General features: G+C 37.4%; 1 long non-coding RNA gene across 1 annotated transcript in view; it reads right to left on the bottom strand.

The window, feature by feature from the left end:
• Positions 1-25306, bottom strand: part of LOC132027934 (uncharacterized) — a 286130-nt gene that overhangs the window by 213159 nt on the left and 47665 nt on the right. The window lies entirely within an intron of this gene.

Genomic DNA, 25306 nt, shown 5'->3' with positions numbered 1-25306 from the left:
TAAAGGGCTAGTGTCCAAAATCTATAAAGAACTTAGCCAACTCAACATCTAAAGAACAAATAATCCAATCAAGAAATGGGCAGAGGACATGAACAGACATTTCTGCAAAGAAGACATCCAGATGGCCAACAGACACATGAAAAAGTGCTCCATATCACTCAGCATCAGGGAAATACAAATCAAAACCACAATGAGATATCACCTCACACCAGTCAGAATGGCTAAAATCAACATGTCAGGAAATAACAGATGCTGGTGAGGATGCAGAGAAAGGGGAACCCTCCTACACTGTTGGTTGGAATGCAAGCTGGTGCAACGACTCTGGAAAATAGCATGGAGGTTCCTCAAAATGTTGAAAATAGAACTGCCCTATGACTCAGCAATTGCACTACTAGGTATTTACCCTAAAGATACAAAGTAGTGATCCGAAGGGACACGTGCACCCGAATGTTTAGAGCAGCAATGTCCACAATAGCCAAACTATGGAAAGAACCTAGATGTCCATCAACAGATGAATGGATCAAGAAGATGTGGTATATATACACAATGGAATACTATGCAGCCATCAAATAAATGAAATCTTGCCATTTGCAACAACGTGGATGGAACTAGAGAGTATCATGCTTAGCGAAATAAGTCAAGCAGAGAAAGACAACTATCATATGATCTCCCTGATATGAGGAAGTGGTGATGCAACAAGGGTGGTTAAGGGGGTAGGAGAAGAATCAATGAAACAAGATGGGATTGGGAGGGAGACAAACCGTAAGTGACTCTTTTTTTTTTTTTTTTTTTTTTAATGAACAAATTCTGATTTTCTATTTTTCAGTCATTTGACACAGTCTTTTTGGGTTTTCCCCAAAGGACCATTGGATTATATAATTCTTTTTCTCAAAAGGGTTAAGTGCTCAAATTTTCTGCAGTATCTTCTTATTGATCTCATTTGTGAGGTATTGTGGAGTTATTCAAATCTTTATTTCAAGTCAATGTGTTCTCCATTTCCCAATATCAATTCCACACATTTCTACATTCAAATCCCAAAGATACAACACATAAATCTGAAGGTAGATCCCTAATCAGGAGTTTTTCTTTTTTTTTTTTTAATTAAACTTATTTATTTTCAGCATAACAGTATTCATTATTTTTTCACCACACCCAGTGCTCCATGCAATCCATGCCCTCTATAATACCCACCACCTGGTACCCCAAACTCCCACTCCCCACCACTTCAAACCCCTCATGGACTCTGAAAAACAATCTGAGGGGTTTGAAGTGGCGGGGGTGGGTGGAAGGTTGGGGTACCAGGTGGTGGGTATTATTGAGGGAATGGATCATATAAGTGACTCTTAATCTCACAAAACAAACTGAGGGTTGCTGGGGGGATGGGGGTTGGGAGAAGTGGGGTGGGGTTATGGACATTGGGGAGGGTATGTGCTATGGTGAGTGCTGTGAAGTGTGTAAACCTGACGATTCACAGACCTGTACCCTTGGGGATAAAAATATATTATATGTTTATAAAAAATTAAAAATTAAAAAAATATTAATAAATGAAACCTAAATAGAATAAAAAAAAGAAAGAAAGAAAAAGAAAGCCAAAGTTGGTGGCGTCACAATTCTAGACTTCAAGCTCTATTACAAAGCTGTCATCATTAAGACAGTACAGTACTGGCACAAAAACAGACACATACATCAGTGGAACACAATAGAGACCCCAGAAATAGATCCTCAACTCTATGGTCAACTAATCTTTGACAGAGCAGGAAAGAATGTCCAATGGAAAAATGACAGTTTCTCCAACAAAGGGTGTTGGGAAAATTGGACAGCCACATCCAGAAGAATGAAACTGGACCATTTCCTTACACCACACACAAAAATAGACTCAAAATGGATGAAAGACCTCAATGTGAGACAGGGATCCATCAATATCATTGAGGAGAACACAGGCAGCATCTCTTCGACCCCAGTCACCACCACAACTTCTTCCTAGGAACATCGCCAAAGGCAAGAGAAGCAAGGGCAAAAGTGAACTACTAGGATTTCACCAAGATCAAAATCTTTTGCACAGCAAAGGATACAGTAAACAAAACCAAAAGACAACTGACAGAATGAGAGAAGATATTTGCAAATGACATGTCAGATAAAAGGCTAGTATCCAAAATCTATAAAGAACTTCTCAAACTCAACAGCCAAAGAACAAATAATCCAATCAAGAAATGAGCAGAAGACATAAACAGACATTTCTGCAAAGAAGACATTCAGATGGCCAACAGACACATGAAAAAGTACTCAACATCATCTGGCATCATGGAAATCAAAATCAAAATCACAGTGAAATACCACCTCACACCAGTCAGAATGGCTAAAATTAACAAGTCAGGAAACGACAGATGTTGGCAAGGATGTGGAAAAAGGGGAACCCTCCTACACTGTTAGTGGGAATGTAAGCTGGTGCAGTCACTCTGAAAAACAGCATGGAGTTTCCTCAAAAATATGGAAATAGAGCTACCCTACAACCCAGCAATAGCACTACTGGGTATTTACCCTAAAGATACAAATGTAATGGGGCACCTGGGTGGCTTAGTGGGTTAAAGCCACTGCCTTCGGCTCAGGTCATGGTCCCAGTGTCCTGGGATCAAGCCCCACATTGGGCTTTCTGCTCAGAAGGGAGGCTGTTTCCTCCTATCTCTCTGCCTGGCTCTCTGCCAACTTGTGAACCCTGTCTTTCAAATAAATAAATAAAATCTTTTTTTAAAAAAAAGATACAAATGTAGTGATCTGAAGGGGCATGCATACAAGAATGTTTATAGCAGCAATGTCCACAATAGCCAAACTATGGAAAGAACCTAGATATCCATCAACAGATGAATGGATAAAGAAAAAGAATGAATATATATACATACATATATATATATATATATATATATATATATACATACACATACACATACACACACACAAACATATACACACACACATACATACACACACACCACATTTTCTTTCTTTCTTAACACACACATACATACATACATACATACATGCAATGGAATACTATGTAGCCATCAAAAGAAACGGAATCTGGCCATTTGCCACGATGTGGATGGAACTAGAGGGTATTCTGCTAAGCAAAATAAGTCAATGAGAGAAAGACAATTATCACATGATCCCCCTGATATGAGGAATTTGAGAGGCAGGACGGGGTGTAATGGGCGGTGGGGAGGGAGAAAATGAAACAAGATGGGATCACGAAGGAGACAAACCGTAAGAGACTCTTAGTCTCATGAAACAAACTGAGGGTTGCTGAGGGGTTGTGGGGTAGGCATAGGTTGGCTGGGTTATGGACATTGGGGAGGGTATGTGCTATGGTGAGTGCTGTGAAATGTGTAAACTTGATGATTCACAGACCTGTACCCCTGAGGCAAGTCATAAATTATATGTTAATAAAAATAATTTAAAAAATAATAATCTTAAAAACTCACATCTTTTGGGTGTTTACTGTGCACCTTGCACTGTCCTGAGACATCTAAAACTCACAACAGTGCTTTGAGCTAATTTCTATTATTTCAGATTTACTGAGGCACAGAAGGTTACTGCATAAAGACATCCCTTAAGGAACCTAACCTTTGGTTCCAGAACCCTGTTTCTTAATCTGCCACACCCTGCAGAAGTGACAGTGAAATGGCAGGGTCACTGAGGGATGATAATAGGAAGAGGAGGAAAGGTCAGAGTTGATACTGAGACTCCAAGCCTGGCTGCTAGGAAGGTGGAGCAGCAGTTGTCAAAGGATGGAGGAGAAAAGAGGCAAGCAGGTTTGAAAAAAAGACAGCAAGTTGAGGGTATGTTGCTTTGAACGGGCTGCCATGAATGAAGGTAAATAACAATAACAAATAACAAAAACAAATGGAGGCCAAAAATGTAAGTGATTGTCGGGGCCGAGGATACAGACTTATGAGGGTGAAAGTTGATGCCATGACACTCTTCAAGCAGAGAGTGTGGGGAGGTAAACCTTAGCGCAGGTGCTGGGGGAGCATTTAAGTAGAAAAGAAGAGGAAATGAACAGAAGAGGTTCAAATCCAACCATGTCCACAGAGAAACGGAGTAAGACTGGAGAGCACATGCTATGGAAACTAAAGAAAAAGTGGTTCCAACTGGGAAAACACAAAGATGTCAATGGAATTAAGGAGCATCTAGGAAGGCCCCTTCCTGTGATTTTGTAATTAAACAGGATCCTAATGAAGCAATGTCATTTCCACAGAAACTTCACCTACAATCCAAGGACACAGAGAAAATCTATTTTGTCATTGAATGCAACTCAGGCTAAAAAGGCAAAAAACGAGCAAATCATTACCTAAATACTCTTTTTTTTTCAGGTAGCTACTGTTCATATATGTGGACAATAAAATAATTAGATAAATAAAATATGTGATAAGTAAAATAAGCATTCCCAATTTATCTGTGGCATTTGCTTCACTCTTTGGAAATGCATTCTAAATTACCAATTTCACCAGCTCAATGGTAATCCCCTGATCTCACTGGCTACATAAAGCAAACTGTAGACCTCTCATCCCTACCTGCTATGGTATATGCTATTGTACCTCACATAAGATATGTGAGAAATTCATTTTTGAATTTATCCAGGGACAGGAGCTCCCATCCCCAACCCCACTGCCTGGTGGCTACTTGTGCTATGGAAAGATGTGTGGCTTTATGCCAAGTAAACCAAAGGTAACTGGCAACTACTGTCCCCTCCCAAGTTCTCCCTAACAAGCCAACTGACTCAGTCTGTCTTCTCAGTTCTTAACCTGAAGACCTGACTTAAACTAAACCAGTGATTAGAAATGATGTGTCCATAGGATGCCTGGGGGGCTCAGATTTCTTAAGTGTCTGCCTTTAGCTCAGGTGCTAATGCCTGGGTCCTGGGATTGAACCCCATGCCAGGCTCCCAGCTCAGCAGATAGTCTGTTTTTCCCTCTACCTCTGCCTTTCTTGCTCTTCATGCTCTCTCTCTGACTCTCTCTCTTTCAAATGAATAAATAAAATTAAAAAATAAAAAAGAAATGATGCATCCTCGCAGAAGCATGGAATATAGGAGTCTATTTTAAAGGAATGTTACAACTCCAGTTTTCCCTAATTCTCATAGATAACGATGACATTTGCAAGAATTGGCAGTGACCACCTTGTAACAACCCATCTATATTCCATGTTAATGCTGCTCCTGCATCTTTTTTAAAATTTTATTGTTCTTGTTTGTTTGGAGTGTTAGTAACGATTCTTATGAACACAATGACATAAGCAACATAAAATAATGGAAGTAAGGAGAAATATCAGATATTAAAAGCTAAAGAGATTCATATTTAGAAAATGAAATAAATTCTAGTTACATAATTCTGAAGAATAGGCCTTTGCCTGGGCAGCAGCCCACCTCAGGTTCAGTGTCTCTGTCCCCTCACAACCTACTTTTGCTTATCTTCCCGCTGGCAGAATTCAACTTAGGGAAGAGTATAGCTCTCATTTGATAAAACACATTTAATTTCCAGTGAGAAAAATTAACTATCTTCACAATACTGCTCTTAATGTAAATATATTGTATATTTAACTCTAAACCACCTACTAATTTGCTTTAAATTGGCCTAATAATACTTATTGCTTAAAGTTATGCAGTGAAGCAGCCTCTGCTCTTTGAAAAGCTAATTTTGACAACAGGTGCTTTTTATGCCACTGTAATCTTTCCTATAAAGATTGTTATCACTTAATTATAAATGGCAGCTGCATTTAGGGTATTTTGGTCCACAATGATGGTTTGATTGATTATTGGAGTTCTAATTCCACTTTGGGATTTCCAAAAAGCATCTTCAAGATTCTCAGCATCAGCACATATTAGTTCATTCTGTCACAAACTGTCAGCCATGAGGTAATGTGCTTTTATATAAGCACAAAGACAGCTCTCTATTCCTTTCTGACCAAAAAATTTAAAAAACAAAACACTTGTGTGTGTGCTTTACAAATGATATGTTTCTTCAGCATCTAACTCAACCACATATGCTTTGAAGAAAACCAATTTAGGCAAAGTGTTTTTAAGGGTATTATAATACTTAGGGAATAGGAGTTTTCTAGAATTTAAAGGGGAGAATATGATGGTAATATATGAGACTTTTCATATTTTTAAAAAGTAATACCTATTTTCCTACAAACCCAATTTTGATATTTTTTCCAAACTATATGATAAACATAAAAGTCAGCTGATGTGATTACTTCTCTTGAAACTGATGAATCTTTAGGTCAAAGTATATGTAGATATATGTCAATCTACATTTGTTTTCTATCGAAGAGAAAAAAAGACAGAGAGAGATGTTGAATATATCAAATGCAGAGACATTTTGTCCTCTTTGGGAGCCTATCCCAATAGAGAAAGAACATATACAATTGCCTCTGTCCCCAAACTACTACTTTTCTAACTTCACTGCCTCTGTCCCCTGGCTAACCTCTTAAAGACATGTAGCTGTATGATTGGGGCAAATCCCTAAACCTCTTTATGTGAACACTGCCTAATCCATAAAATGATGCTAACAAATGACCGAATGTTGCACAAACCAAATAGGAAAACACATGTTAAGCTCTTAGAAGTGTTACTTACACATATGAAGCATTTAAATATTATAGGAGATTTTATGGTAATTATTAAAGAACTGTATGTTTTAATGGAGCTGCTTCTTGGTATCAGGCACTCTACTGGGTAAAAGAATGAAATACAATCTCTCTTCTCTAAGTAGACCACAGTCCATGGCAGCATGTCTTTGCTTGGCCTCTAATCTAAGAATGAATTTTATATTTTCAAAGGGTTGTAAAGAAAAACAGAGAATAATATGCAACAAAGACCAGTAGAGCCTTCTAACTTTAAATTATTATTTGGCCCTTTACAGAATAAATTTTCCAGGGGCTGCTCTGCAAGTGTTCTCAATCTAGTAAGACCAACTAATACTACAGTAAGTGCTTCATAAGGAACAGAAATGTTTTGGTGAGGGAACACCAGACTAATAATCTTGCTGAGGACAGTGGCGAGAAAGTCACAGGTCTTGCAGTAGAAGGTATATTTGAACTAGGACATGTGTATCATAGAGGAGGTAAGATCTGATCAGCCTCAAAAGGGAAAGGAGTACGCACAAAAAAAAAAACAAGATCAAAACACTAGGATGGTATATTCCAGGAATTGTGGTTAATTAAATGTGTTTGCTTATAGGGTATCTATCTGTGTAGAAGGGAAGGTGAGGAGGGGGAAATTTAATGGCCTACAATGAATGTGAAAAGAGCCACAATATGAAGGGCCTTAGATGCTCTACTACAGGTCAGAATTTTTACATGAAAATAAAAGGTTATCACCAAAGATTTTTAAGTAGGAAAATGACAAAATCAGATTAGAGATTCGGAACAATACTTCAAGCAATAGTACAAAACATAAACTAAAAAAGATACTCTGACTTTGGGCAAAGATGCAATAAACAGAACCAGATTTAACCTTCTGCTTAAAACTGTTAAAAAGAAGTAGACAAAATACATGAAACAAGGTTTACAGACATTGGCAAGAGGCAGTGCTATACACTGACTCCTGAAAAGCAGGGGAGAAATGAACAAAGCCTTAACTGACCAGATTCCTTCATGGAAAGAGGTTCTAAGCCAGCATAATAGGGGGAAAACATAGCATGTAATGAGGATAAAAATCAATCAACAGAAACAAACTGAGAAATAATAAAGATTACAAAATTGTTAAACAAGTACCTTAAAGATTATAACTATAATCCAAATTCCCAAATGTCAAAGGAGAGGAACTTTGAGTACGTTAAGTAGAGATATAAAAGATATTTTAGAACACCTAAATTGAACACCTAGAGACCCCCCCCAATAAAAAAGCCTAAAACGAAAAATAAACTGGATAACAGAATATTAGACACTACTGAAAAAAGTACCAATGAACCCAAAGACACAGTAATAGAAACTATCCATAATGACATACACAGAGGAAACCCCTCCTGCCTGCCCCCCAAAAAGAAATGAGTATTAGTGGTCTATGGGATGTGTTGAGTCTCTAAAGGAAGAAAAAAGAGGCTGGATAGAAAATAATTTTAAAGAAATATGGAAAAGTATTTTAAAGTATTTTAAAGTATTTTAAAAATGCTTATCTGCAATAAACCCACAAATTCAAGGACGTAAATAAACCACAAGCACAAGAAATATGGATGTAGTGACACCAACATTCATCATAATCCAACTGGCTAAAAACTAGTGATAAATAGAAAATCATAAAAGTGGGGTTAGGGGCAGACATTACATACAGAGAAACAAAGACAAGAATAACAGCAGCGTTTTCCCTGGTGATAATGTGAGGCAGAAGACATTGAGTAACATCTTTGAAAGACTAAAAGAAAAGATAACTGTCAATATAGAATTTTATACCCAGGTAAAATATCTTTCCAAAAGAAAGATTAAATACAGACTTATTCATAATATGTGAAAGCAAAATAATTCAGAGCCAGCAGACCTGTACTAAAAAATATATTAAAAGAGGTCTTTCAGGTAGAAGGAAAGTAATACCCATGGAAATCTGGATTATCAAAAGAATGAAGAGGAGGCACCTGCGTGGCTCAGTGGGTTAAAGCCTCTGCCTTCGGCTCACGTCATGATCCTGGGGTCCTGGGATCAAGCCTCACATCAGGGTCCCTGCTCTGTGGGAATCCTGCTTTCCCCTCTCTCTCTGTCTGCCTCTCTGCCTACTTGTGATTTCTTACTGTCAAATAAATAAATAAAATCTTAAAAAAAAAAAAAAAGAATGAAGAGCACTGGAAATTTTTTTTTTAATTTTTAAAATTTATTTAAAATTTAAGTGACTAAGGCAACAAGGTCTTATATATAAAAGTAAAATGTATGAAAACAAGAACAAATTAACCATAGAAAGAAAATTCCCCAACTTGATAAAAGACAGCTATGCAAAACCTACAGCTAACGTTAGATTTAATATTCAAAGACTGGCATCACAAAAAAGGCAAAGATGTCCTCTCTTATTCTTTGTATTCAACATTGTACTAAAGCTTCTGGTATTGGTAATAAAGCAAAATAAAGAGGCAAAAGGAATCTTAATTGGAAACAAAAGAAGAATATAGTGAGTGAAACAAGTCAGAAAAATAATATTCTACTTACATCAAATTCTAGGAAATGCAAACTCATCTATAGCAATAGGAAGTAGATGAATGACTACCTGAGAACAGAGGTATGTGGGGGAAGACAGTGAGAGACATATAACAAAGGAGCACATGGAACCTTCTGAGAATGAAAGTTATGTTCATTATTTTTATTGTGGCGATGGTTTAAAAACTTCTCAAACTGTATACTTCCAATATATGTAGTTTATTTTCAGTGAATTACAGCTCACTATGTCTGAAAAAAATGATGATGATTAGGATTGAGGTGCAAAGGCAGAGATTCATCTAGGAGATAAAAATAAGAGAAAAGAGGAGAAATAATTGAGACCAGGGTTAGAAAGGTGAGTTCAAGGGTTTCTGTGTGGATCAATCAATTAAGCATCCGACTCTTGCTTTCAGCTCAGGTCATGATCTCAGGGTCTCTGAGTAGAGCTTCATGCTCGTGGAGTCTGATGGAAACCCTCTCTCTCCCTCTCACTTGCCCCTCCCTGCCACTCTCTCTCTCAATTAAATAAATAAATCTTTTAAAAAAGTGATTTTAGGAATGAAGAAAATAAATAAATACAAGTTTTCCTTCTGAGGTTGAATGAACAAATGTGCAGCAGCATTAGGGAATGGAGAAGTGTCTGATTGAAGGGGAAAGAGAATGATTTGAGTTCTAAACAGGTCCTATGGTACATCTAATTACAAAGTGAAGAAATAGTTGCATATATAGCATTTAATTTTAGGACAGAGATCTTGGTTGGAAGTCCAGATTTGGGAATCATTAACAATACAGTAGAAAACTGCGGCACGGGGAATGGGTGCGAATGCCTAGGGGAAGTCCTTATTTAAGAGAGGAAAAACAGGAAGTGGAGCTGTGAGAGATATCAATACTAAGGAATGGGCAGTAGGCTTTGTTCTCTGAGTCTCCATCCTCTTTTTATCACCCCATACTCTACTCTCAGTTCTCCAGGGCAGATAAACATAAACCAGCACCATCCGCAACCAGAGATTCACTTTGCTCTGAGCAGTGTCATTTGCAATTTCAACTCAATCTTGGATCAAATCAAGAACTATTTCATCAGGTTCCCAAGTATATTTACACACTTTGTATTTATACAAAGTACATGCCTAACTGTTTTCAGGGTATGCATCATCCCTACATTTTGCCGTGCTTGGTAAGAGACAGTAGAGAACTGGGATAGGCACGAATGCAAGGAAGGCTGGAACAAGTCTTGGAAGATCAAGCTCCTTCATCCTGGTCAATGTATCTCTACTTCCTAAGACAGTGTACTGCAGTGAGATTTTAATCAACATAAGAAAATCATTATGCTTAATTCTCCTTAAGATAACAGAAATAGGGAGCCTGGCTGGCTCAGTCAGCTGAGCGACCGCCTTTGACTCAAGTCATGATCCTGGAGTCCCAGGATCAAGTCTTGTGTCAGGTTCCCTGCTCCCTGCGGGGAGTCTGATTCTCCCTCTGATTCTCCCCCCACTCTGGTGCTCTCTCTCTCTCTCTCTCTCTCTCAAATAAATAAATAAATAAATTCTTTTTTTAAAAAAAAGATAACAGAAAAACAATTTTCTACTATAAATTCATCTGTGCTTAACAAGAAAAAAACAAGGGGGGGTCCAACTGAAAGCTGTCCTTTATTTATTTTTAATTTTAAGTTTTTTTTTAGTTTCTTTTCAGTGTTCCAGAATTGTTTATGCACCACACCCAGTGCTCCATACAATACGTGCCCTCCATGATGACCAAGCAGACAGAGATGCTTTCCCTTTAAGTAAATTACTAACCCAAGGTTACCACGACTTCCTTCCCTGTCCATCTCAGCCCCTTAGAGAAAATAAAACTGTTCACATAACCACTGTCTCTAATGACAAAAAATTCTTTTTTGATTTCTATTTTTAAGAAAATCCAAAGAGTCAAAGCATCTTTATTATTTGTTCATTTTAAATAATTCAAACCTCTGAGCCCTGGAAACTGCAAAAACTAGTGGAATACTAAATAAGGAGCTATGGAAGATTCTTTCCTGGATATCCTTACAAGCCAAGGAGCCTCTAGGCAGTATTGTGACTTGGCAGAGAAAAAGACTGCAGTCAAACAAGGCTCCTCTTGCTCTCTGACATTTAACTTGATCTTTTATTTTTTCCCCCACCTTCCATATGCAGACCAAATTCACTCATGAAACTCTAGCTCATCAAATTGACTTCCCTGCAGATTTAAAGATGGAGCCAGGTACTGCATAACATTTGAAGTTTTGTTTTTGTTTCTGTGTTCTTGAGTCACACAATGGGGGGCAAACTATACTTTCTTTCTGGTCAACCCAAAAATTCAAGTGTTTACAGTGTGAATATAAGCAGAGATGACCACAGTAAAGCTTCAATTCAATGGAATAGGCAAAGAATTCTAAATTTCACTACACAGATATGTAGATAGGGCCCCCCTGAGGACTTCCTTCCACAGGAAGATGAATTAGTGGTTCTCAAGGAATTCCTTTTGTGATTGTTCCTGCTGGTCTTGTAGCGGCTGTTGACTGTAATTTTGAAGGTCACAGACAGAACACACGGCATGGTAAAACCATCATCCTCATAAAAGGATGTGTTACTTGCTAACACAAGCAGATACTAACATCATTTACTTTGTTGTTTTTAATCATCTGAGATATACTGCATCCAAGAAAAACAATTCAACTGATTATGTGGGGGAGCAAAGGTAGAATTAAAGAGTAAAATAGGGACAATTAGAACAGAGTCCAAACCTTAATTAAGAAGGTGAAGTTAATCTCTAGTCTCTTGAAGATTTGTTGGTCAGGGTCTTAATATATTCACCAAATCTATTATTCAAGCAGACTTTCTTTGTATTTTTAAAGTTTTAACAGCTTTCCTTTATTGCCTCTGCCATCAAGTTTTCTTTCTCATGTGTTCTCTTCCCTTACTTCTAGCTTTCATCTATTTCAAAAGAATTAACAGTACTTGGACCTCCTACACAATGATTCTCAAAGAGACTATGCACCCAGATTAGTTAAAAATACAATATAAGAGGGAAAGAAGTATGTCTAGAATAACTGGTATTTTTAAAACAGCAACATGTGATCCAAAAGAATGGAATTACTCAAATGAGGCAGTCCTCTGAGGAAATAATATAACAATAACCCATAAAAAGTAATTAAAACATTCCTGGTATACTCCAAAGTAGCCAAAAGAATTTAATTACAAACTTCATGGTTACATTATGAAGATTTATACCAAGGTTAGAAGCAAGAAGTACCCAAGCCTGGAAGGGCTTACTCACAGAACATTGTCATTACATCTTTCTCATGGAACCACTGATCTCTTCTCTCACAGAAGCATTTGCCACTGTTTCTGAAGAGCAGTCACACCAACTTTTTCAAATACCCTGTGAAGCTCACAAGTGACACTGATGGGAAAGAGCAAAGATGTCATAACCAAATCTTCTGTGAGAATAGTGAATAGAAACATCCATATCTAGAATGGTCAGCAGTTATCACAACACCAGAATTAGCCACCAAAAAAAGCACACTCTGTCCGGTGCTATGAGTGACGGGGGCAACTTCTAATACAATGGCATTTAGGATTCTCCATCACACGTCATTTGCCCTAGAATAACTAACCTCTTATCAACTTAGAGTTGTCTAAGATTTGAGTCATTACAAAAAAGAATAGATTAAACAACAAAGAATGATATTGTTTCCAGAAAGCTTCTTTTGCAATATAGGCACTAATTAGGAGCAGATAAGGTAGGTCTTATCTTACTATCTCAGATCATGATTCTGAGGATGCTTATGGGCACAGGTTAAAAAAAAAGAAGAAGAAGAAAAAGATTCAGGGTGCCTGAGTGGCTCAGTGGGTTAAAACCTTTGCCTTCAGCTCAGGTCATGATCCCAGGGTCCTGGGACCAAGAGCCCCGTATCGGGCTCTCTGCTCAGCGGGGAGCCTGCTTCCTCCTCTCTCTGTGCCTGCCTCTCTTGTCTACTTGTGATCTCTGTCTGTCAAATAAATAAATAAATAAATAAATAAATAAAAGATTAAATTAAAAACTAGAAAATTAGTTTTCAGTCAATTAAAAAATTTATGATCTCACATGTAGGAATGTATGATCTCACATATAGAAAGCTCTAGACACACACTGTGGTAGAATAAGTACTTATTTGGTCTTTGTCCCTGATTCCTGGCACAAAGCTCCTAAAACACTTGGTGTTTCCTGAGTGATAGGGGTAACTTTGTTACTCATTATCAGACCTGTTCTATCACACTTGGGTTTATGCTAATGAGGTGACTTAGGGTGAGGTCCCCAAACAGCTCCATAAAGGGGCTGAAAGACTAAGTGTCCAGAGGACTGGAATGTTCAATCCTACCCACAAACCTCCAGAACAGGACAAGGGGATTGATATCAAGCTCTTAAAAAACTCTTGAACAACCCCTCCTTCTATACCTTGACCTACGCACCTCTTCCATTTGTGTGTTCTAAAACTGACCCTTTATAATAAACCTGTAGCAGTAAGTAGAGTGCTTTCCTGAGTTCTTAGTGACAAAAGTCATCAGAAGATGCAACCACTGACTGACCCATGAGTTGGACTTAGGCACTTGGAGGCTCCTCACCCACTCTATTAACCTTTGAATATGGGCTCCACTTGCTTTCTTGCTTCCAGAGGCTGCTCCAAGACAGGGCCTTGAATTGGTAATGTGGTACTGAAGTCACCTACACATGACTAGCCCCAGTTAAGACCTCTTTATAAACTTCTAAGATTTGGTAAGAGGGTGTGGGGATCCACCCATTTTGTTGCCATCCAAGACATGCCTCATATGCCAGCTCCTTTTGTTTATTAAAACTGACACCTGCCAACCTGGAGTAGCCTGCCTCTTTCTTAGGTCTCTCCTGCCCTCTGTATACAGGTGTCAGTTTCAGAATACACTAAGGAAGTTCCTGAGAGGGTTGTGACCCAACAGTTCTATTAGCCAATTCAGCAAATTACTGAACCTGACAAGAGGATTGTGAGAGTCCCTTGACTTAATAGCCAGGTGGACAGAAGTAATGATAGTCTGAGATTTGCAATTGGCATCTAAAGGGAAAGCAATTTTATGGGACACAGTCCCTAATCTACAGAGCCCATGCTAACTTCCAGGGGCTAGTGTCTGAATTGAAATGAACTGCAGAATGCCCAGTTGGTATTAACAGAGTTGGAGAACTGATTGTGTGAGGAATATCCCCCACATATTTGGTGTCAGAAGTATTGAGTAGAAACATTATAATACCAAGATAGGCTCTAGTTCAGGACTTGGCAACTACAACTTACAGACCAAATCTGGCCTGCTGTTGTCTTGGGGTTTTTTTGGTTTTTTGTTTGTTTGTTTGTTTTAAAGATTTTATTTATTTATTTATTTGTCAGAGAGAGAGACAGAACACACAAGCAGGCAGAGTGACAGGCAGAGGCGGAGAGAGAAGCAGGCTCCCTGCGGAGCAAGGAGCCCAATGCAGAACTTGATCCCAGGACTCTGGGATCATGGCCTGAACCAAAGGCAGTGGCTTAACCGACTGAGCCACCCAGGTATCCCTGGGTGGTTTTTTGTTTTTGTTTTTGTTTTTCATAAATAAAGTTTTATGGAACATAGCCTTGGCCATTCATGTATTATCTACGGCCACCTTTGTGCTGCCACAGGAGAGATGAGTAGTTATAAAACGGACCATACGACACAAAGCATAAAACATTTGTTATATGACCCTTTACGTGAAAAGGTCACTGACCTCTGCTCTATCTCTACCTTCTTATAATTTGTTAGGTTCAGCTCTCTTCCATATATTGACTCTATGCTCAAACTGCCTACTCCAGGTCAAAAGGTAGATATTCCAAGTATCATATTCAAGTATGGCAATGTCCCCAGGCAGAAAAAAAAAAAAAAAGCGGGTTTTTTTTTTTTTTTTTGTATCTCTTATAAGAACAAGGAAGCTTTTTTTTTTTTTTCTTCTAGCTTTTACCTAGAAGTCCAGAGAATGGTTTTATTCACATAGCATTACTGTAAAACATATGAGAAGCCAGTGCTGGACCCAATCACTGGCAAGCAAACTGAAATCACTAATCAGAACCCACTCTCTGAGAGGGAGGATGGGTTAGCCCCTCCTGAAGTGCATGGCCATGTGGAAGAGGGTAGGTGTCTAAACCAAATCAGACTCTGTGGGAACAAAGATTGACAAGAAGAATGACAGTTGGCTACTACCAAAGCGATGAGTTAGAGGAAAGGTAGAGGAACTGAGTTTGACCCAGAAAACCACACAGGAAAATACTAATAATAATGATACCGGAGGATATGAAGATGATTTCAGAGAGGAAATAGTGAGGAAAGACATGGTCATCCATACTGAGGTTTCCTACAACTAATCTTGCTAAGATCCAAAACAATAAATGCCTTATCATTCAAATGGATCTACTATAAAAAAAAAAAAAAATGTGAGTTTTCTACTCCCTTGAAGAAGGCAAGGAGAGAAGAACCAACCATGCAGTTCTCCTGGGGAAAATTCTCTGAAGTAATTCGCTGACCATTTGTGTTTAATAGCTACATGGCACTTATATTTGATACAAACACTTCAGTGCAGACGGAAATGACTTCTAAAAACCATGGTTACTAAAGGGTTTATACAGTATCCTTTTCAACCACCCCTAATACAAGGGTTAAAATATAAAATTGTAAAAGCATAAATAATTAAGATGTACAGGTCATGTGTTTCCCTTCACAGAAAGACTCTTCAAAGTCTCAATATGAAAAAATAGTTTTTATACATTTCCTATGTATATCTCCTCTCTGATACATGAGATTACATGACAAATGACTTAATTAAAGGTAATTCTGGACAGACTAAAGTATATTCTTCCAGTTGGATAATTTTATGGGTTCTGACCCTCAATGACATGTATATTTGAAACCATTCATTCAGCACCAAACACACATTGTTGTGTCATATTAATAGTTTCACTATAAGTTCCTTGCATATTGTATGTCCCATCCCCATAAGGTAGATACTTTGTTTCCTCCTGATAACCACTGCCCATAATAGGTGCTCACCATAAACTCAATAAAGAACTCTACATTTTTAGCAAGCCACAGTTTTAAAATGATTTGTGTTCCAAAATTTTATTTGTAAACTTGAACTTGAAATTTGAGTCCATTTTTTCTCCATTAAAAGAAATGTTAAAGATAGTAGTTATGTCTTCAGAGAAGTCCATGAGAGATTCTTGAACAAATATATAGCCAACATAGTTTATCTTCACAATGAAAGACAGTAGAAAACCATACTAAATAGAAGGCTGCAATGATCACTCTAGAAGTTTGTGATTTCAGGGACACCTGGGTGGCCCAGTTGGTTAAGTATCTGCCTTTGGCTCAGGTCATGATCCCAGGGTCCTGGGATCAAGCCCCATATTGGGTTCCCTGCTCTGCCTCTCCCTTTGCCTGCTGCTCCTCCATTTGTGCATGTGCCCTCTCTCACCCTAATAAATAAATAAGACATATTTTTTAAAAATTTAAAAAAGAAGAAGTTTGTGATTTCAGATCATAAAGAGTGCCCTTGGAAAGTAAAAACATTCAGTATCATGGCAAGGAGTTCCTCCAAAAGTAAAAAGCATTGCAACAGAGAACACAGTTTCTAACCCCAAATGCCACCCTATTGCAAAATCAATAGCAACCAAAAAATTTCTTACCTGGCTTTTTGAGTGTCAGCATGGGCTGAAAAATCAAACCAACCTATAAGTAGTTTTTAATCTAAAGAACAGTGAGGCTATTTGAAATAATATTTTTATTTTCTTTGACTCATTTGCAAAGAAAAGCTTTACATGCCAGTTGCACTGGGCAAAGGGAAAGATAGCATGGGGTGGGAAGCATGAAGCAACATGAGCAACACTATATGATTTACCAAGTGATGAGGACAATGTTTCTCAAAGTATAGGTACACCCCTTAAATTTGTCAAGTACAGGCACCTGAGTTTACAGTTATTTTAGGCCTTTTTTCTGAAGTTTTTTGTTAAATCTCTCTTCAACTTAGCATCAAGTCACTAACCAACCAGTTTTTCTCTTCCCTTTGCTCAGATACCTATTACAGATACAGAAATGGTTTTAACAGTCCATACTGTGCCTCTGTTTAGCAACTCATAACTAATCCTTAGAGTAAAATTCAAATCATCATGTTTTCCTGCTCCCTGAAGCTTGCTCTATAATTAGCATAATTAGTCAAAGGTGGTTAAATGGGGAAATCATATCATTTGCTTCCCAGGAACATGCCCTGGGATGCCTCGCCAGTGTTTCTCACTAATGAAGAGAGGAAAGATTGTGTAAACCTTGCTCTTCCATTGAACTCAAAGCAGAGTTAATTTCTAATATCCTAATTACTTACACTTTAAGACTAGCTCAGAGTTGATTCCATATTCACCAATATGTTTAATTAAATCACACAAACAAAATTACTACCTAGGTGATATTTTGTCTAAGTTCGCATTCTTCATAATCATCATATTTGAGGCAATAAACAAAGTGATGTTTTGAAGCATAAAGGATAGATTGTTTTGTAAAACTGATGCCTGCCTGCTCCCAAAGAATCAAGTAATAACACAGAATTTTTTTTTAATTTTTTTTGAAGATTTTATTTATTTATTTGACAGAGAGAGATCACAAGTGGGCAAAGAGGCATGCAGAGAGTGAGAGGGAGAAGCAGACTCCCTGCTGAGCAGAGAATCCGATTCAGGCCCTGATCCCAGGACCCTGAGATCATGACCTGAGCCGAAGGCAGAGGCTTAATCCACTGATCCACCCAGGCACCCAATAACACAGAATTTTTAAAAAATCATTGCAATCTTCCAAATTACCATGGAAGTTTGGTAGACAACTTTCTAGATATCTCTTTATGGATATGGTTAAATAAAAGATGAGTAGATATATTTATGGATAGACTGGGATCGTTTTATTAAAATAGATCCACAGTATATATTCTATTTTTGAACAAAAAACTTGAATTTAATTTTACTTGAATTTACCAGAATGAAATAAAGTAAAATTAAAGAAATAGCTAGATTTTAGATAGATTCTTCCAATCTTAAAAACATAATATATAAAACCTTTAAGAAATAAGAACAATTAAAAAAAAGAAATAAGAACAATTTTCTTTAACTTTAGGCAATATCCATTGATGCCCTATAAAGATAATGTATTAACATATCTTCCCAATTAGCCTTCCTGCACATCCCTTTTGTTAGTTATATCATTTTATATGCAAAATACCTATAGTATTTAGATTCAGTTCTACCATCAAAGTCCTCTAGTGGTTTCAAGCTTTAAAGTTAAAAGAACTTCAAGATGAATTTCACTTCTTTTACAACATCTTTTCCATGTGTTTTTGATTTTGATTCACCTCTTGGTTGGCCAGATTTCATAGTATAGTAGTTTATGCAGAAGAACTCTATTTCCCTGAAGTATTTCATGTTGAGAATGTCAGTCTGTTGTCTTTACACTTGAGAGACAATTTGGGGTTGTAAACAGCTTTTTCCTCATATTTATTCCCCTTAAGTTTTCGACACAATATTCAGCTGTCTTATAATACTTACTGTTGCTGTGGGAAAGGTAGTAGGGGTTAGTATACTAAGAAAACATGAATCTAAGGGTTTTGAAGGGGTTGGGGGGTGGGAGGTCGGGGTACCAGGTGGTGGATATTATAGAGGGCACGGATTGCATGGAGCACTGGGTGTGGTGCAAAATTAATGAATACTGTTATGCTGAAAATAAATAAAAAATAAATTTAAAAAAACCCATGAATATATCCTACAATTTAAATACATTTAAAACAAAAGATTAACATTGTGCTTGTTCCCAGAGGTCAGCAACAGGATTTTATGGATTAAAGAAAATAGAAGGTTAAGCAATGTTTCTTTTACAGCCCTACCTTCACCAAGTCATGTGTTCAATTGGGTAAATACTCTGACCATGGTCAGTTGCAAGCTACCAACATATTTTCACTAACAGGGGAACTTTTATGAGATGGGCACAATCAGAGCCCCATTGTGCACATTATGAAAAGAGAAAACAAAAGCTAGAGTGAGTGAGAGAGAAGCTTCAGGGCTTTAAGTTTCCAAGGGGGCATGATATGAAATAGCTGATGTCTCAAACACATACAGGATGAGATAAGTCCTTCTAGTGAAAGAGAAAGGTTTTAATAAGAGATTATAACAGGGAGACCTGGTTAGAAGACATTTTTGATGATATGACTTTTAGGCTGATTACTAAAATATGAGTGCATGTTGCCAGGAAGACTTGGGGGAACGTATTCCAGGAACTGGACTCCAAGGCCCATGAGATGGGGAAAGCATGTTTTAAGAACTAAGAAAGGGATTTTTCTCTGGTATTTACCATGGGAATCTGATCAAGAGCCTGGAGCCACAGGGGTACATGGGACAGCCAGGGCCTTCACAATTGCTCACAGGCCAAAATCTGGCCCTGACTCCTGTCATTGGCCTGGAGGGCTTAGCTTACCTGCAGCTAGCTCCTCCAGCTGTGCCCCTGCACCCTACTGGCCAAATTCTCAGCACCAGGCTTCACTACTGTAAAATAACCATGGTGAGACTTTGCAGCCACAGGACTACACTCCAACAGATGGGGCCCCTGCAGCTGCCCATGTGCCTGAAACTGGCTCTAGCCCTTGCTGCTGGCCCTGGCCCTCACCACTAACTCTATGTCTTCAGCTGGTTCCTGCCACTACACAGGGACCTGGTTTCCCTCTGGGATAAAGAACAAGAGAAAAGTGTCCACTCTCACCACTCCTTTTCAAGATAGTACTAAAAGTCTTAGCCAAAGCAGATAGACAAGAAAAAGAAATAAAAGGCATCCAAGTAAGAGAGGAAGATGTAAAACAGTGTTTGTTGATTACATGACCTTGTGTACAGAAAATTCTAAACTCCACAAAAATAACTGTTTAAATAAATGAATTCAGAGAAGTTTCAGGACACAAAATAAACATACAAAAATCTGTTTTCAAGTTCTACTCTAACAATGATCTATCTAAAAAAGAAATTTAAAATGAACACCATTTGAATAGCATCAAATAATAAAATACTTATTTACATTTAACAAAGGAAATTAATGATCTATACAATGAAAACTGTAAGACCTTGAGGAAACTGAAGACAAAAATATGGAAAGATATTCTGTGTTAATGAATCAGAGTTAATATTGTTCAACTGTCCACAGTACCTAAAGCCCTCTACAGATACAATGTAATCCCTATCAAAATTCCAATCTCATTTTTCAAAGAAATAGGAAAAACAATGCTAAAATTCATATGGAACCATGAAAGACCCCAAGAAGCCAAAGGAGTCTTAAGAAGAACAAGGTTGGAGGCATTACATTTCCTGATTTCAAGCTCTACTGCAAAGCTTCAACATGGTTACTAGCATAAAAACAGACACATAGACCAACAGAATAGAAATGAAAGCCCATAAATAAACCTACACATATCTGGTCAACATGGTACATGACAAAGGAGCCAAGAATACTCAATGGGGTTAAGGATAAATACTTCAATAAATGGTGATGGAAAAACCTGATATTCACATGCAAAAGAATGAAAATGAACCTTTATTTTATACCACTCACCAAAACTAACTAAAAATAAATCAAGACTTAAACATAAGACCTGAAACCATAAAACTCCTAGAAGAAACACAAGAAGCTCCATGATATCCATCTTGATAATAATTTTTTGAATAGGACATGGAAACACAAGCAATAAAAGCAAACATCAATAAGTGAGACTACATAAAACTAGAAAGCTTTTGCACAACAAACAGGAAAATCAACAAAATGAATAGGCAATTTGGGGAATAGAAGATACATCCAGGGTAGAAGAAGAATAAATGAAACAAGATGGGATTGGGAGGGAGACAAACCATAAGTGACTCTTAATCTCACAAAAAAAACTGAGGGTTGCCAGGGGGAGGGGGTTTGGGAGAAGGGGGTGGGATTATGGACATTGGGGAGGGTATGTGCTTTGGTGAGTGCTGTGAAGTGTGTAAACCTGGTGATTCACAGACCTGTACCCCTGGGGATAAAAATATATGTTTATAAAAAAAAAAAAATAAAACTTAAATGAAAAAAAAAAAAAAAAAAAAGAAGATACATCCAAACCAAATATCTGATAAGGGGTTAATATTCAAAATCTGCAAGGAACTCAAACAACTGGAATGGCAAAAAATATATATAAATAAAAATCTTGAATTTAAAAATGGGCAAAGAACTTGAATAGACTTTTTCCAAAATAGACACAAATGACCAACAAGTATATGAAAAGGTGCTCAGTATCACTAAACATCGGGGAAATGCAAAAATAAACCACAATGATATATTATCAGACACCTGTTAGAATGGCTACTATCAAAAACAAGGAAAATGGCTGTTGTCATTATTTGTTATTAAATAAAATAATTTTTTTAATATTAACAAAGCCAGTGAAGATGTGAAAAAGAAGGAAACCTGGCACTCTGCTGGTGGGAATGTGAACTGGCATAGCCACTACAGAAAACAGTACAGAGGTTCCTGAAAACATTAAAAATAGGACTAACATGATCATCAATCCTACTTTTGGATATATATCTGAAGGAAATCAAACTGCTGCCTCAAAGAGATATCCATACTCCTACATTCTTTGCAGCATTATTCAGAATAGCCAAGATATTAAAATAACCTAAGTGTCTACAGGCAGAAGAATTAATTTTTTTAAAATGTGATATACATACACATACACAAATGCGCACACATAGAGGAATATTATTCATCTGAAGGAAATCCTATTACTTGCATCAAATGAATGGAGAACATTATGCTAATTAAAATAAATCTGAGAAACATAAATGCTGTATGATCACATTTATATGTAAAAATCTTAAAATATCAAACTCATAGAAACAATAGATTGATACTTACAAGGGGCTGGGGAATACAGGAGATGTTGGCCATAGACTACAAACTTGCAGTTATAAAACATAAATTTCAGAAACCTAATGTAAAGCATGATGACTATAGTTAGTGACACTATTGTACACTTGAAAGCGGCTGTGAGAACAGACCTTAACAACAATAAAAAGTGGTAATTATGTGATGTGAAGGATGTGTTAAGTAACTTTATTGTGATAATTATTTCCTTCAATATATAAGTTTACCAAATTATCACATTGTTCACCTTGAACCTATACAATGTTATAGTCAATTTAATCTCAGTAAAGCAAGGGGAGGGAGATTAGCAAAAACAAGTAACTACGAAACTATCCTGAACCAGTAAGAAAAAAGCACAACATACCACCAAGGAAGAAGGCAGGGGCCAGATCTCACATTGTCTTGCACACCAGCCATGTCAAAGACCTTGTGTTTTATACTAAGTACAATAAGAAGCCATTGGAAGATTTAAATAAAGGGAGCAAAAGGCTATTTGAAGTGTTAAAGGTCATTCTGGATACAGAGGACAAAGGTATGAGAGTTGAAGAGCTGGTATGAAGAAGAGGAACAACCAGGAAGCTCGAGGCAGGAAGCTGTGAAAGCACTTTGAGGATGAATAGGATTTTTAGTTGATCCAGGGTGGGGAAAGCAAAGAGGGACAGACAGAGAGAGATTTAAGATATGCTCTGAGAAAAAGTCATCAGGATGTGGGAAGTAAAGCAGAGACAGAAGCCACAAATGACTTTCAGTTACTGGCTCACAAACATAGGCTGAAGGAGCCACATGCTGACAGGGGGAAACTGCGAAGAACAACCATGGGGGAAAAAAGTGAGATGTTGATGGTACACCTAAGTGAAATTTAGGACATCTTTTCATATTTGTGGTTCTGGTCTTCATATAAGCTTTATATGAGCTTGAGGCTGAAATTTTGGGTTTCTGTATAGCTACAATTTATACCATGATGGAGATGAAAATGCTTAGAGGGAAAGCCTCACTAAGGCCAGAAAATGGTCCAAGACTAAGCCCTGTAGTTCCAATAATTATTGGGTGGTAAAACAGGGAGATACTTTGTTTTATATGTAAAGGTACCAACCAGAGAAAGAGCTATCAGAACTATCAGAGGAGAAGAAAGGATTGCAAAGAACATGGTATCATGAAAATCAAGAGATAAAATTTTTCAGAGAGAGAAGAGTTAACCACTGAGAGGTCACATAAGATGGGTAACATGTCCATTGGATTTAGAAATTTGGGAAGTCAATGGTAACTTTACTGAAAATTGTTTCTGGGAAGAGATTGGGGTATAATCCAGGCGTCAGTGGCTTGGGCAGAGAATCAATCTACCACATGATTCCTCTGTTTTTGAATGTAAAATCAGGTCACTAAGATGGTCTGGATTTCTTGAAGATTTGCTCAATTACATGATTCAAAAGGCCATGTGTGATACCCACCATAAAGACAAAGGAATTCACCTTCTTGGAGCAAGCTGCAGTCCAATGAGGATTGATAAATCCTGCAGAGAAGAGGCAATTAAAATTTCGACAGAGTGCAAAACTAAATGATGAATCATCTTTGGAGACATAGGTCCAATAGCATTCTCAGGGCTCCTTTCACAATGGGTGATTAGTGCATATAAGAGTTGGATAGAGAAAAGAAGTCAGTTAAGAAATACGACCACATTGACTTCCCTTTCCCAGTCAAGCAGCACTAGAAAACACTGGATCTAAGTTACGGGAAGAAAGGCACAGGAGTTCTTGTTTGTTGGTTTTGTGATAGTGATGATGGATTTTGTTATTTTGTTATTGTTGTCATCATTTGCTATTAGGTAAAATAATGTTTTAAAACTAAGTCCATCTATAACTGTGGCATAGGAAAAATGTACTGTTTTCCATCCAAAGCACATGCCTCATATTTCTGGGCAAACATTTTAAAAGATACATGTGCTATGCTCCCAAGTTCTTCATGTCGAAAAGAGAAAGGTTAAATAAGTTATGATTCTTTCTTCAGAGTAAATGATTTGCATCCTACTGTGACTAAGTACTACTATTGGTTAACTTTAGGCATGCCTGCTCTTCTTTATTTAAAAGACCATTTGGCAGACTAGATTATTTCTTCTTGAGTTTAAATATTTGCTTAAAATAGTTATTTCATAAATATATATTTTCTCTTTCCAGGAGAATGTACAACTGTAAATTTAAAATCTTTAATTTTAACTAACATGAAAAACTAAGAGAAAAAAGATGTTCTTACTCAATTTAAATATGTATTTCTCAAATAATAATGTGTATTAGAACCCTAAATTATATATTTTCCCACACTGTGTTGTACATGTAATTAATCTGCTTACAGTGCCATTATCACAGAAATTTAAAGCTGAGAAATTTACAAGTTGAAAGAAATCTTAGAGATCCTCCTACTCAACTACTAATCACAGAAAATAAACATACCTGCATAACATTACTTCTAGAGAGAGGTCTGCACAATGTTGAGTTTCAAATTTCTAACCAGAGACATATGGAAAATATCAGAAATGACCTTTTGCTCTTTGAAAAAAACAGAATTTGAATGATGCATTGTGAAAATGTCTCTTCTGGGGATGTAAGAGCTCTAACACAGAGTCCCCTCCTTAATGTACATATTATCCAGAGAGGAAATGAGACAAGGGAGGTGAGTGAGGGCAAAAGGGGAGATGAGTCAAACAGACACAAAAATGAGATGAGGGGAAGGATGTAGATTGGAAGTATCAATGGCATGGAACCCTGAATGGCTGCTATGTATATCAGGGATAGGAGGGGAAGGAAAACAAGGCAGATGGAAATTTTCAGATGCAGTGAAACAGGGGCACATGAAGGAAACAGGCAAACCTAGAGTGGGGCTTCAGAGAAAGATGAGTGTGGTTTTAGATGCACGCAAGTACTCTACTTAAGTGTGATATTTGAATCAAGGATAGATAAGCAGTGTGAGGGCAGGAATCAAGAGGAAAGAAAACAAGTTTCCTTCTGATGTACCTGAGGAAACCCATAACTTTAATGGGCAGCAAATGGAAGTCAACTGGACATAAAAGTTCCTTCATCAGAGAAGTATAGTTTATTCTTCTCAATACAGATTTGGTGAGTGCTGTGAAGTGTGTAAACCTGGTGATTCACAGACCTGTA

Source organism: Mustela nigripes, chromosome 12 (assembly GCF_022355385.1).
Source record: "Mustela nigripes isolate SB6536 chromosome 12, MUSNIG.SB6536, whole genome shotgun sequence".
Taxonomy (NCBI): Eukaryota; Metazoa; Chordata; class Mammalia; order Carnivora; family Mustelidae; genus Mustela; species Mustela nigripes.
The sequence above is the reverse complement of the archived record's forward strand: the minus strand, read 5'-3'. Positions and strand labels throughout refer to the sequence as shown.